Source organism: Mustela erminea, chromosome 19, assembly GCF_009829155.1.
Source record: "Mustela erminea isolate mMusErm1 chromosome 19, mMusErm1.Pri, whole genome shotgun sequence".
In the NCBI taxonomy this organism is placed as follows: Eukaryota; Metazoa; Chordata; class Mammalia; order Carnivora; family Mustelidae; genus Mustela; species Mustela erminea.
The window spans coordinates 32,509,063-32,524,388 of record NC_045632.1 but is presented as its reverse complement, the minus strand read 5'-3'; the positions used below and the strand labels follow the sequence as shown (position 1 = coordinate 32,524,388).

At 43.0% G+C, this 15,326-nt stretch overlaps 1 long non-coding RNA gene across 1 annotated transcript; it reads left to right on the top strand.

Annotated features, from left to right (window-relative positions):
• Positions 1 to 6,501: 6,501 nt before the first annotated feature.
• On the top strand, positions 6,502 to 8,289 carry LOC116580104. The gene is made up of 3 exons (XR_004281514.1): positions 6,502 to 6,775; positions 7,748 to 7,943; positions 8,177 to 8,289. It is a non-coding gene; the product is annotated as an uncharacterized LOC116580104 (long non-coding RNA).
• The last annotated feature ends 7,037 nt before the right edge of the window (positions 8,290 to 15,326 follow it).

Genomic DNA, 15,326 nt, shown 5'->3' with positions numbered 1-15,326 from the left:
AACACACTGGACAGAATAGAAAAATCATATGTATTGCATCGGGAAGATAAGGATCTGTATCAAGATTCTATGTGGTCAAGTACATCGGTGTATATTGGGTTGGATTAGAATATGTATTTCTTATTGTGAATTCCATTGTCCCATCCAACCACAAAGGAGCAGGAAGAGAAATCCTTCCATAGGCCTGAAATGTAGGGGCCAGGAATATCTGGGGAATGGCATAACAGCTACTGTGGTTTTTGGGCTCTGCCTTTAGACTCACCCTATTTCTCAAGTCATCTGGCAATCTAACAAGGAAGAAAACAGTATTATTCAATCAGATATGAGAAGACAGTATCAGAATTTCTATATCTACCATTTTAAAGACCCAACAAGGTAGAAGATTACTTCTCTGTCATGGAATAGAAGTACAGAAATAAGAAGTCAAGAACTTGGGTGAGGTTGCACGGTGACCAGGATCTAGCGTCCTTCCACCATCTTGCTCCATTATCATGATTCTCCTCAATGGCCCAAGGAGGCTGCTCAAGCTCCAGCCATTATGTTTATATTCAAGCCAGCAGGAAAGAATATATATTTAAATACTTCAACAGTTTTATTGAGATGTAATTCACATGCTATTCAATTCATGCACCTAAGGTAGACAATCCAGTGGCTTGTAATATATTCACAGGTATGTGCCACTTTTTATCATCAATTTTAAAACATTTTTGTCATCTCAAAAGATAGGTTTTAGCCAGTAGCCCCTACACCTTCAACCTCCCACAGCCCTAGGCAACCACAAATCCACTTTCCCTTTCCATAGACTTCCCTATTCTGGTTATTTCACATGAACAGAATCATGTAATACGTGGTCTTCTACCACCAGACTGTTTCCCAAAACAGCTACACCATTTCACATTCCCATCGGCAGGCTATGAAGGTTGCGATTTTCCCACATCCTCACCAACTCTTCTTTGTCTGACTTTTTTATTATAACCTCCTCGTGGGTATGGAGTTGTATCTCACTGAGGTTTCGATTTGCATTTCTTTGATGGCTCCTGATGTCCAGCAGCTTTTCATGTCCTTATTAGCCATTTGTATAACATTGTTTGGAGAAGTGTTTGGTCATCTCTTTTGCCCATTACAAAAAATTGGGCTATTTGTCTTTGTGAGTCTTTATATATTTGTCTTTACATATCCTAAATACAAGTCCCTTATCAGGTATAGAATTTGCAAATATTTTCTCCTATTCTGTGGGCTGTCTTTTCACTTTCTTGATGGTGTTCATTGAAGCACAAATCTTTAATTTTGCTGAATTTCAATTTATTTATTTCTCTCTTTTGTTGTTCATGCTTTAGGTGTCATATCTAAGAGTTCCTGGCCAAGTGCAAGGTCATGAAGGTTGACTCCTATGTTTTCTTCTGTGAGTTTTATGGATTTAGCTCTCACATTTAGGTCTTTGATTTATTTTGAATTAATTTTTAAAAATCTAGTGACGTAGGGATCCAATTTTGTTCTTTTGCTTGTGGCTAACCAGTTGTCCCAGCACCATTTTTGAAAAGACTATTGTTTCCCCCATCAGATGGTCTTTTACATTGTATTATTTTTTTAAAAATTTAACAAATTATTTATTTATTTATTTATTTATTTAAAAGATTTTATTTATTCGACAGACAGAGATCACAAGTAGACAGAGAGGCAGGTAGAGAGAGAGGAAAGCAGGCTCCCTGCTGAGCAGAGACCCCCAATGTGGGTCTCCATCCCAGGGCCCTGGGACCATGACCTGAGCTGAAAGCAGAGGCTTTAACCCACTGAGCCACCCAGGTGTCCCTCAGATGGTCTTGACATTCTTGCTGAAAGTCAGCAAGGTTACGGGGTGAAAGATCGGTATGCCAAGATCAGTTGCATTAGATGCCCTTACAGTGAACAATCTGAAAATGAAATTGAGGAAACTGTCCAATTTATAATAACAACAAAAAGAATAAAACACTTAGGAATAACATAAATGAAATAATTAGATAATGAAAAAGATTAAAATGCAGTAACTTAATAAATAATTAAAATAATAATGTAAGTGAAAACTTTACACTATGAAAACTACAAACATTGTTGAAAAAAATTAAATAAGATCTAAATAATTATAAAAATATCCCATGTGCATAGGTTGTAGGACTTAACATCGTTAAAATGTTTATATTCCCCAAGTTGGTCTACAAATTCATTGTAATCCCTATTAGAATTCCAGCTGACTTCTTTATAGGAATTGGCAAGCTGATTTAAAAATTCATAAGGAATTTCAAGAGTTGCCAAATAGTCAAAATAATCTTGAAAAAAAGCAAACTAGGAGGACACATTCTTCAAGATTATAAAACTCACTACAAACCAATGGTAATCAAGACAGTGTGGTATTGATACAGGACAGACAATAGATTGTTGGTAATAGGATAAAATCCTTAAATAAATCTATTTTTAAAATCTAAAACTCAGGAAATAAATAAAACTTTAACAGTTTTTACATTTACAGATTGGCACTCACTCTGTCTTATGTCACAGATTGTATGTCCTACATATTCTACAAGGAGTTCTGAGAAGAGAGGTTGTCACCATGACGAGGGATAGATATTTTTTTCTTTCAGTACATTCTAAGGAGTTGTATTTTCCACATAACAATTTAATTGGATTTATAGATGATCTTATCTTATTTAACTAAATCAGCCTTTAAAAAAAGGACAAGTGGCTGAAGAATATTCCCATGGAAAAACCACAATTAAAGTTCATAATAATAACACCAGTAGAAGTGAAGAGTCAGGCTGTCACTCCCTCTCCTTACACGGGGCTTTGATCACCCATTGCATGAGATAAAAACGATGGTTATCTAATAGGATCCGAAAGAACTTGGGTTAAAACCAATTGAAATTAACAAAAACATAATTTAAAACATCCTTATTGTTGACACAATAATAGAAGATAGTAGGCTATAAGGAATTAGCTAATGATAGCATGACAGCCTCACAATCAGAAAAATATTAAAAATAACTGCTCATTTTATCTTCCTCTCATCATTTCAAAATTTGTTTTTTTTTTTTATATGTGCATTCATATACATTCATTCCTTTATTCAGCCAGTCACTGATCTAGAGCCCTTGGGCTGTGGTAATAAGCAATGCAATTATGTTGCCTTCATGGATCTGACATTCTCATGGGGAGAGGCTGACAATGAAGAAAAAGCATATAGAATATATTGTCCATTATACATATTTGTACAGACGTGTGTGTGTGTGTGTGTGTGTGTGTGTGTGAGAGAGAGAGAGAGAGAGAGAGAAAGAGAGAGAGTTCAATTTTTTTTTCTCTTTGTGGTTCCTTATCATTAAAATTTGGTAACCACAGGTATAGATATTTAAACATGCTCTTTTGACATGAATGCTGCCTTGAAGGAAAAATTCAAGAGGTACTAACATTGAATTTAACTCTGGAATAATGATAGCTCAGCATCCTTTGCCCCTTCCTGAAGCTTCCTTCCATCCACCTTCTTTCTCTTGCATTATCTTGAACAAAATGAAATTTCAAAATTCCAGCATTTGATTGTTTTGGTGTAAACATTAGCGATCTCTAAATGTATGAAAAATTACTACAAGCTGAACAGCTTCAAATAATAGACATCTATTGTCTCTCTATTTCTGTGGGTCAGGAATCCAGGTACAGCTGCTGGAGGTCTTGCTTCAGGATTGAATGATGGGGTTGGCCAGACTGGGGTTTCATCTGAAGCCTCGACTGGGGAAGGATCCTTTTCGAAGCTCACCTGATCACTGGCAGAATTCGGTTTCTAGCAGCTGCTAGATGGAGGGCATTGGTTTCTAACTGGTTGTTGGCCAGAGACCACTTTCAGTCCTTTGCCACATGGGTCTCTTTGATGTAGTGGCTTGCTTCAGCAACACGTGCAGGCTTAGAAAACAATATGGACAGTTCACTAACAAGGCAGAATCCATATTTTTATGTAACTTAACCATGAAGTGACATCCTATCCCCTTTGCCATATTCTTCTTCTTTTTTCTTTTTTAAATTAAACTTGAACTTTTCCTACCATTGTAGGTCCACACGCCATTGGAAGAAATAATAAAATAAAACAAAGAGATCCAATATACCCTTTACCCAGTCTCCCCCAAAGACAACATCTTGAAATACCACGACTAGGAAATTGACAGCGATGTAGTCAAAATACCAAAATTTCCCCTAATCATGCGGGTTTCTCATGTTCCCCCAGTAGCCACATCCACTTCCTGCCCTTCCCACCCCCTCTTTAGCCCCTGGCAACCATGCACCTGTTCTCCATTTCCACAAGTTTGTCACTTGAACAATGTTACCTAAATGTAATCCTATAGTATACACATACCTTTTAAAATCTCCTTTTCCCCCTAAACTTTGTCAGGAATCAGAAATAAATTTGTAGATAATATTCCTAAAGGGACCCAATGACACACTTTCTGTGTCACATTAGTCTGGTTTTCTTTGTACTATCAAATTACTCCGTAAGCAGTCAACATTTTTCTTTATAGAAATGGCTTGATGGGATGCCTGTGTGGCTCAGTGGATTAAGCCTTTGCCTTCAGCTCTGGTCATGATATTAGAGTCCTGGGATCAAGCCCCGCATCGGGCTTTCTGCTCGGCCCACCCCCCCAACCCCCGCCTGCCTCTCTGCCTACTTTTGATCTCTCTCTGTCAAATAAATAAATAAAATCTTTAAAAAAAAAAAAAAAGAAATGGCTTGAAATCCACTGAATTCGGTTGGATTCCCTGGAAACTGAGTCTTAAGGTGGAAGCTCATCCCCGTAGGTCTTGGTCCCAGCAGATACCCCTTGTGAGGAGGTGAGAAAGGGAAGACTGGGCAGAAGAAACTTCCCCACAAATAGTTGCAACTGAGGCCTCGGATCACTTAATGGGGGGCTCTGGAACCAGACGGTCCTTCAGAGTTAAGGAAAGAGGGGCCAGACCTATATCTCTCTATTCTGGTTCCTTTTGTTCTTCATGTATATTTTAGAATCAGCTTGCGGGTTCTTGTGAAGACTCCAGCTGGGATTTTTATTTGAGTTGTATTTAATCTATAAATCTATTTGGTAGGAATGGACACATTCAAACTACTGAATCTTCCAATCATGACACATAGCCTACCTGTATTTATTTAGGTCTTCTTTGATTGCTTTTATCAGTGTTTTATAGTTTCCAGCATACAGATCTTTGCTTTTGCCATAGCTTATTGGTTAGAAGCAAAGTGAAGGTTTCTCCCACACTCTCGGGAAGGGGAGTAGACCAAGGTATGGACATGAGGAGGAGAAGATCATTGTAGACAACTAGAGTCTGTCTGCTGTCATCTCTGGGTGGTGGTGACCTTCACAACCTCCCAATGCAGATGAACACCCAGCTCTGGGGTTCATGTATCCTGGTGTTCTGAGAATCAGCTACTTAGAAGTGGTGCAGAAGAAGAGACCAGTGTACCTGATGTGGTCCTGACTGGTCTCTTGCGTTCCTACATACTCCCTGCTCTCCTGCTCTTGCCCATGCTCAGCCTCCAGCCTGGAGCTCAGTCACTCCCTTTCTCTATTTATCAAAACCCTGACAGTCTTCTGGGCCCAGGTGCCAAGTCCACCACTTACAGGAAGGATTCCTTGAGTCTCTGGGAGAAGCAATCTCTCCTAACACCATGCACATGACACTTAGTTCTGCCTACTTTTATAGTTATTCTTGTACAACTTAGGTGCATTCTTTCTTTTGTGACAATAGACAGGTTCAAGCCCAGAAGCTACTTTATTGGCTCATAAGGTGGAAAAGTCCAGGGGAAGACTGACTTCAGAGACAGTTGGATTGAAACACTGAAATTGGGACCCAGTCTCATCCATCACCTGTTCCACTTTCTCTTTGAGTCCTCACAGGTCCTGGGGGGAAGTAGACCTGAACAGGATGGAGCTTCAGCTAAATCAACATCTTCCTGCTTCTTCAGCAGAGCCAGAAATATTGACTATCTGGCCCTTTAGACCGTGTCTGCTGATTCCTATTCCATTCCTCCACACACTCACTTATTCATTCAACAAACACTGACTCCGCACTGAGTATGTGCTAGGTCCTGGGCCAGGTGCTGGAATACAAAAAAAGCAAAGGCAGACGTGGTCTAAAGGGCCAGACAGTCAATATTTCTGGCTCTGCCGCTCTGCTTTGGCTGCGGAAGCCAGCCACAGGCAATACAAACAGGGGAACGTGGCTGTGTTCTAATAAAACTTTATGCGCACTGAAATCTGAGCGTCATGTAGATTTCACGTGTCTGGAAATACACCGCGCTCAGCAGGAGACACTAGCTGTAGTTTGCTGCCTCCTGGCAGACAGTGCTGCAGGTCAGTAGGCTGAAAAATAACCCACCACGAGCGTCACACCCTCCTTCAGTTCCACACCCCCGCCACGCCACCGACTTTGCGTGAGGCCCATTGTTGTGCCATAAACATGCGAAAAGGTAACATTTAATTTAGGTCGCGCATCTGGAGCTCGAGAGGAGCCCTCATCAGGCTGTATTTAAATTTCTGCTTTCCACCCCAGTGCCTCTAAAATTGTTAAACTGTGTCGTCCTTGCGGCTTTATTAAACCTCGCAAGATCCAGCCAAGCTTGACGGACGCAGGAGCGGAGTTTCCGCCGAGTCCGGTGGATTTGCCAGGCAGGATCCTGCTCCCTCCCAGCCACTCCAGGAAGCCCCCGGCCCTTTGTGCAGGCACCAAGCGCCCACCAATTGTGTCTCTAATCAACTGCTCTGAGCAGGTGAGCATTTATCTCAGTCAGTTACCCCTTATAATTACTGTATTGAACCTAGTTGTCTATAAAATGAATGGTTTGTTCAGACACTTTACCCAAAGAGTTCATTAGGGGTTAAACAAAATGCAATCCCATTTGCAAAGAGTATAATAAATTGTTTCATCTGTGAATTTAGCTGTTCTCCCTAATGCAGACATGGGTGTTACAGTGGCTTTCCCTTGATAGGGTTATGGGTTAATGAAATGCCTTTTCTGTTGCTTATTTTCCTCTCTTCTGTGCTGAGTGATAAGTAGCTAACCAACGAAGCTTGTAATTACAATCTTACAGAAACCGGGCCGATCTGTATATAAATCTCACCATCCAATTACAAGATGTAATAATTTTGCACTCAAGCTGGTAATGAGGTCTAATACTCGTGCATGCGATAATCCCCTCTGGATGCTGGCTTGATCAGATGTTGGCTTTGTAATTAGACGGGCAGAAAATCATTATTTCATGTTCAGGAAAAAATTAGGTTGGTGGGAAGTTAATTTTCTCACCGCTCTCTGAAGCGTAGACAAGAATTTAATGATTTAATCATGATTGTTAGCTCTTTTGCAATCAATTTGTAATGATTGTGTAGCAACTCTCTTCAAGGGAAGCTGCTTTGGAGAGGAGTTTGCAAACAGCCCCGTCCAGGGGGGCTGGTCTTCAAGGGACACGTGACAGCAAGCCCATTAAAGCTGTCTCCGGAGTGACGGACATATGGGGAGCCCCAGCCTTCAGGCTTCCAGAAGCGCTCTCCTTCCAGCAGGATCTGAGCACTTCAGACTCCCTGAGACCCTGACTCCATGCTCAAGGAAGGGGATGCTTAGCTGCCCAAGCCTGGAGAATAATTTTGTTGGTGTGATGCTCTGTGGATGTCGGTTTATAGACTCAAGTGCACAAGATACAATATATCCCGTCACTTGGTTCTGACTTGGAGTCTCATGCTCCAAGGTTGGTGGGACCTGTAACTTCAGATCAATTGAGTTCTCTGCCCCACCTCTTGAGAAGGATGGACATCAAGGACTTCATGCAGGGCAAAGCCCCTCCTGTCTCCTCCTGCACAGTCCCCTCAGGCTGCTGTAAAGCCAGGAGCTCCCCTTCCGTGCATGAGACCCAAACACCTTTGGGGAGGCCAGGAGCTGTGGAGGTAAGGTCCAGACTCTAGAACTCTGAGACTGTGCATCCATGGGGATCAGGTCCCGACCTAGATGAGTCTCCACGAACTGCTTCTCTGGGCTCAGGCCAGCTCCCTGCTTCTCACATAAAGGCCCACTCCAGCACCCCCAGCCCACTCCCAACAGTTGCATACCCTCTCATCAATGGCTTTCCTCTCCCAAAGGATCAGAAGAGCCTTCAACTTCATACAGTTTCCTTTTGCAGCCCTGCTAAGACTCCAGAGGCCAAGAATTACAAAGCCCGCCTACCTGCTTGAAGCAGAAGATAGAGGGAGAACAGACTCTAATTAATATTTCAATAAATTATCCTCCCGTATTGACTCAGACTTCCTCCTGTGTGTTCACTCGATGATTTACTTTCTGAGCGAACCAAACACATTTTCTCTGCCGATATTGGAGAATGTAATTATCACTTGCAGGTATCTGGTTGTTTATCCACGTCATTCTAGAAGTTTTTATTCAGCTCTATCTAGATGTGTAAGAATGAGCAAAGGATATCCTGGATGTATGGTGGGGTGGGGGGAGGTGAAAAACAGTGTTAACATTTATGAGTGCATTTTATCGAATTTCATCGACTCCGTCAATTGTAAAATGCATCATTATTTTATATAATAAGAAAGTAAAAAGTCATTGGTAACTCAAATATTATAATGCTTCTTTAATCACTTAGAATTTGTATTTTGTATGTAATGAGAGCGCTCTTTCACACTTACATAAACATAGATTTTTATCAGAGATCATTCATTTGTACACATAAAAAGGAAAACCTAAGTGAAATAAATTAGTGAAGATATTCCTTAACCATCTTCATATTCAGAGAACGATTTTCTGAGCTCTGAGTTATTGATGTCTGTGTTTTCTTAAAAGAGTCCTGCACTACTGTCCTCAGAATTTTCCTTCTAAGAAATAAGCCCCTTGTGCAAATGTTGACACACACGTGCAGGTCACACCAGTGATATCGCGATTGCTCCTGGTCATATTGCTCCCAGTTTCAATGATGTTAAAATGTGAGGGGAAAGGGGGCACTTCGGTGGCTCAGTCATTTAAGTGGCTGCCGTTGGCTCAGGTCATGGTCTCTGGGTCCTGGGATCGAGCCCCGCACAGGGAGCCTGCTTCTCCTTCTCCCTCAAAGTCCATAAAATCTTTAAAGAAAAAAGCGCATCTCAAAATTGGTGAAGTCCAATAAGTATCTGGTGTTGGACAAAAGGACACTTTTCAGCCAGAGCAGGTGGAATGAAGACTGAGAAATCTTGAGTCAGGCAACGGTGATGGGGAAAGAGGGAGCTCAGGTCAGCTAGCGTGTTCTCAATTACATGAGAGGTGAACCAAGCTCCAGGTTCCAGAAACTTGGAGCCCATCTAAGGCCTCCCTAGGGAATGGGGAAGCTGGCGGGGCGGGGTGGGGGGCCGGGGAGGGCTGGTGGGCTAGACTTGAGGACAAGCAAGGCAATTGGGGCACAAGAGAGGACCCCATCGAAATGCTTTGCCAGTTTCCACTCTAGGCAGGTGGATTTTGGGGGACGCCCTGTTTTTTCCCACTACCAGGCCTCTGTGGGTGCTATTTGTCCCACTTGGATACCATTACATGTCACCACCCATGGGTTCTCCCTATGCCATGAGACTCTACTGCACAACACTGGTCACAGTTGAAACTTACATTTCTTCACGTGATGACCTTGCAAATGTCTGTATCTCCCATTAGAGTGTTAGCTTCTACAAGGCAGGAGCTTCTTTGCTTCCTAGACCTGCACCCAGTTAAGTGCTCTCTCTCTCCCTCTGTCTTCATGAATGAAGGGACCGCTTGTAGATGAAGGAATACATTAGAGCATGGATGATAAACATAAGATTCAATTCTTGTTGCAGCAGGAAGCAACATCAGCCCCTGCTGGGAGTGCCTTTGCCCTCCCACCAGATGTGGGTGATTATGAATCTCACTTGTGACCCTTGCCACGGACCACAGAGAGCCCAGTGAGCCTGTGGAAAATGACACTGAATGGCATTGATTTGAATTATCCCCCTTCTTTCTTCCGTTGCCAGTCTACATTCTAGTCACTGGGCATTTTATCTCTGGAAAAACTGCCTCCCCAGGGTGCCTGGGCAGCTCAGTTGGTTAAATGTCTGACTCTTGATTTTGGCTCAGGTCAGGATCTCAGGGTCGTGGGGTCAAGCCCCGAGTCGGGCTCCACACTTAGGGGAGTCTGCTTCTCTCTCTCTCCCTCTGCCCCTCCCTGTGCTTGCTCTCAAGTAAATAAATAAATCTTAAAAAAAAAATCTGCTCCCCCTACTCTACCTTCTGCCTTGTGGCTTGTGATCACATTCTGTCTCATTTTATCTCCTGATGATTCCAAGTTCTTTGATCTGGACTCCCCAGCTGCACTGAGAGCCCCCAAGGAGGCAAGGAGGGTCAGACCCTTCTCCTGCAGCCAGCCTGGGACCCAACACCAGCTAGATGCATATGCCATCCTTAGTGGTGGGATATCCGCCTCCCCCCAAGTGCCCGTTTCTCTGGGCTTCAGTTTTCTCTCCAACTCTTGATTAAGTTTTTCTTCTTTTCTTTTTTCTTCTTCTTTTTTTTTTCTTTTTTTACAACTGTGGTGAAAATTACATAACATGAAATGTACCATTGTAATCACTCCTAAGTGTCCAGTTCTGTGGCATTAAGAAATGAGCCCCTTGTGCAATTTTTTTTTTTTTAAACCGGTGAGCATCCATCACCATCTTCCATTCACAGAACATTCTTCCTCTTGCAAAACTGGAGATCTGTCCCCATTAAATAATAACTCCTTGCTCCCTGCTTCCCCAGCCCCTAGCACCCACCGTGCCACTTTCTATCCCTATGAAATTGACTTCTCTAGGAACCTCGTATCAGTGGGATTATATAGTATTGGTCTCCCTGTGCTGGGTTATTTCACTCAATGTAGTGCCCTCAGAGTCCATCCATATTGTAGCAAGTGTCAGAGTTTCCTGCCTTTTTAAGAGGGGGTGAACCTTATTTTCAGAGAAAGCAGATCCCCCCCTGCCAGTATGATGACAGCTGTGTCAGCTCTCTTCACCTGAAGAGCTTTCTTCCAGATAAAGAGAGATGGTCTGGGCATGTAGACACATCATTGCTCCACTGAAATCCAAGTTTATCTTTATTTTGGCTTAATTGTGCTTGTTTTATGTAGCTTTTACTGGAGACGAGTAGAGAAAAATGACTTTATTTTTAGCTAGAAGTCTGTGCTCATTTAAAATGTCATCATTATATCGTATAGCTATGATTAGAAAACAATTATGCTCACTTTTCAAAGCTTATAAAACAGGGAAAAAAAAAGATATAGAGGAGGTCTATGCTCCTATCACCCAGAGAGAGCCCTGATGACACCTGGGTCATATTTTTCCAGGCCAGGTAGGATCCTGGGACAGGGTAGTAGGAAGACAGGATGCACAAGGGGGGTGGTTTCTGTTAGCTCCCCATGGCAAGGGGGAGATGTGTCCTGCTATGCCTTTTCTGTGTAGCAAATAAGAACAATTGAGAGGGCGCCTGGGTGGCTCAGTCAGTTAAACGTCTGCCTTTGGATCAGGTCATGATCTCAGGGTCCTGGGATCGAGCCCCGCATCAGATTCCCTGATCAGTGTGAACTCTGCCTTTTCCTTTCCCTCCACTCTTTCCCCACCATTGGTACGTGTGTGTGTGCTCTGTCTCTCAAATAAATAAACAAAATCTAAAAACAAACAAAAACAAGCCAACAAAAACCCGGGCAATAAGTATTGGCTGGGATGTGGAGAAAGTAGAACCTTTGGACATGGTTGGTGGGCATATTAAATGGTACAGCTGCTGCAGAGAACAGTCTAGTGTTTCCTCCAAAAATTTAAACACAGAATTACTATAAGACTCAGCAGTTCCACTTCTGGGGAGCTACATGGTAGAATTGAGAGCAGGGTCTCAATGAAAAATGTGGACATGCACGTCTATAGTAGCTTAGCACAGCCGGAAGGTAAAAGGAACCCAAGTGTCCATCGATGGATGAATGAATAAACAAAATGTGGTATAAAAATCAAAATCAGGTGGAGGGAAAGACATCCAAGCAAAGCTGCTGAAGAGCTTACACCACGAAGAGAATCAATGCAACAGAGGGAGAGGTGGAAAAATGCACCTCCCTAGCCTCAGAGGATTTATATTCAAGACGGTCTTTCTGCAAAAAGGAAATCAGAGTCTTGATGAAAAAGCAAACTGCAAAGCTCAGGCAAGAAACAGAGAGAAGGCAGAAGCTTTACAAGAGTCCAACGCACCACTGAAAACAACCACCACACAGATGTCCATGAGCAAAGCTTCAGCCAGGAAGGTGGTGAGCAAATGGGTCGGAGAGCATTATAATACTGACATAGAAGAGAATACGAAGTGTAAATATCCAAATGATGGGGGATGATAAACATGGAAGACATAGGATGCCATTATCTGGTGTGGAAGGTATTTGGGGAAGAGGGTCAAGTCCAGGGGAAGATAGCTGAGTGTACCTCAAATTCTCTGTAGCAATTTCTAATTCATAAGGCAATGATGTTTTTGATGCTCTCATAGGAAAAAATAAGACCCTCACATTTATGCTCAACCAAACTACCACTCAAGTATAGAGACAACACATACTCTTAAGCATGCAAGAATTTAATTATGTAGGAACTAGGGATCGTTCGTGGAAGAGAGAGAGAGACATAGAGGGAGGGAGGAAAGGAGGAAAGGAAGGGGGAAGGGAGGGGAAAGAAAGGAAGGTAGGCTTCATGGAATCTAGCCAACTTAGGGATGAGTCAAAGTAAAGAAGAATTCTGGAATGAGAAGTAATGGAGAGCGCCCAGGTGGGGCCCTTTACCCCATTTCAATACATAAGCTCAGACTGAAGATTTCAGGGATTAGGGCACAGAAGAGAATGCCCACGTTGTTGACCTAAACTATAAAGCTAATGATAACTAAAAGAAAAACATCCAGTGTTCCATGAGTGTGCTAGGGCTGCTGTAAAAAGGACACCTGACTGAGGGGTTCCAATAACAGAAATGCCTTGTCTCACAGCTCTAGAAGCTGGAAGCTTGTGATCTTGGTGTTGGTGGGTTGGTGCCTCCTAAAGGCGTGGTTTGCCAGCAGCGCCCGGTGTCACCTGTCTCTATGTCCAGATTTTCCCCTTTTCATAAGGACAACAGTTCTACTGGGTTAGGGCCCACTCTGCTAACTTCTACTTTAGGTAGACTTCTTTTGGGAAGATCCTATTTCCAAATAAGCTTACCTTCTGAGGTACTTGGCCTGAGGGTTTCAACATGTGAGTTTTGGAGGACATGAAAGCCTTAACCAGTAAATGGGTGGAGACTTGAGGGAAAGGACTGGCGTGCATCGTTAAAGCTCAAGTGTGCAGCTTACCAAACCGAGTAACTCCAAACCCTTCAGCTTTCGTAATCTTTGTTTCCTTAACTTTAAATAGGTCTTGTCATAACAAAACATATAGCCGGAAGCTCAGCAACTCCTTCAGGTTTACTTCCTTTTTTTTTTTTTCTGTTCAATTCAATTAAAATTGATTTTTTTTCAGGAAAAACATTAATTTTTAAAAAATGGTTTTAAATTCAAAGCAAGGAAGCAGATCCACAAGAGATCATTCCGGCACTGTCTGAGAGTGTCACAGGAGAGCAGGGGTTGTCCATCCCCAGGTGGGATTGGGGGCCGCCGTGCAGCAATGTCTGGAAACATTTCTGACTCTCGTGACTTGCGGAATGGGTGCTCCTGGCATCTAATTGGTAGAGACGAGAGAGGCTGAAAACATCTTACAATACAACTTGGAAACTTCTCCCCTCTTCCCACCAAGCATTATCCAGTCCGAAAATGTCAACAGAGCCAAGGTCGAAAATTCCTGCTCCGTCGGGATGGATATCAAACTGTCAGAAAGGAGGGAAATTGCAGCTTAGTCCAAACACCTCCCAGGATTTATTCAAATGTGACATCTTGTGCTATGTTTCTTAAAGGAATTCGTGCATGAAAAAGCCTGTGCAAGTAGGGTGCCGTTTGTCCTAAAGGAGTCCTCTTTAATGGGGACATTTTAGGCACCATTGCAAACAAATGGGGGAGAATACTTGGGGCAGGGAGAATTTTTGGGGTGACTCCAAGCATTACCAGTAGGCAGACCACAGGCTTAGAGTTCTGATGCATGCTGTATGTGCAAACTTGACCGAGAAACCTTACTCTCACGGTTGCCCCCTCTTTTTTCCAGACCCCATGTCCCCCAGACTTGTGAAGCATCTATACCACCTACGAGTTCCTGAAGCCTCCCGCTTGCTCACCTCATCCTAGGAAGTGTCCCCCCACCAACCCCAGCCCGCCTCCCTCCTTGGGACTTGGCTCCAAGTCCCCTTGCCTGGAACTGCCCCCCACTTGGCCATCTTTCTTGAGTGCCTTTGAAGATTTCCGGCTTCTCCAGTCCGGAAGCCACACACAGGGTCAGGCATTTGAGCCCGCTAATCACTCTGTTCTGCCAGGGCCTGAGTGCCACGAAGCCTCTTTTCATGCCTATTTAAAGCCTCCGAGGGGCTTTCAAGTGCTCTTTGATAAATCATAGTAAGTGTTATTCCGGCCACTCCAGCGACGTACCTGCTCGAGCCCCCACCCGGCGTCAGGCAGCTGCTCCCCATCATGGCATCTCGCTGGCGACAGTAATTCATTCCACTCGAGCTGACGAGCTTCGTTCCCATTTATTTGCACATTATGAGCTCTGTCACTCCACTTACCCTCTCAACAGTAAATGGTTTGAAAAATGCAACTGTAACAAATATTCGGGAGAGAAAAGGGGAAGGGAGGGAAATCAAACCTCTGAGTTCAGAGTCCAAAAACCCCCAGATAATGAATAAATAATGCTCTTGAATTATCTCAATCAGCGACAGCATCAAGATGCCACAGATACTTTCAAGTTTTCCTAGAAAATAAATTTCCTTCTCTCTCTGCTCTCAGGTCTGTCTTGTCCAAAAGAGGGTCTACATCAAATATCATTCTCAGGCTAGGAAAATAATTAAGCTGTGGTGTCTGCTTTTGTCTTTGAAATCAGAGGAGCCTGGGTGTTGTTTTCTCCCTTGCCTGTTGAAAACCGGGACCCACTCTTTAGCCACTCGTCCTGTTGGGAAGATTAGAATGACCTTCAAAGATACTGAGGCAGCTCAGAAAGGTAATGCCTCTTTTCCTAGGTCTCAAAGCTTATATAAACTGAGACTTGAAACAGTGTCTTCTAAAATCACAGAGTGACTCAGTTCATGCTAGTGTATATAACACGTTCGTGAGTAGTATAGAAAGTTGCCCCTTTCCCTGCAGCTAGGATGTGGCTTGGCTTACTTATGGTGTCTTATATGAAGAGC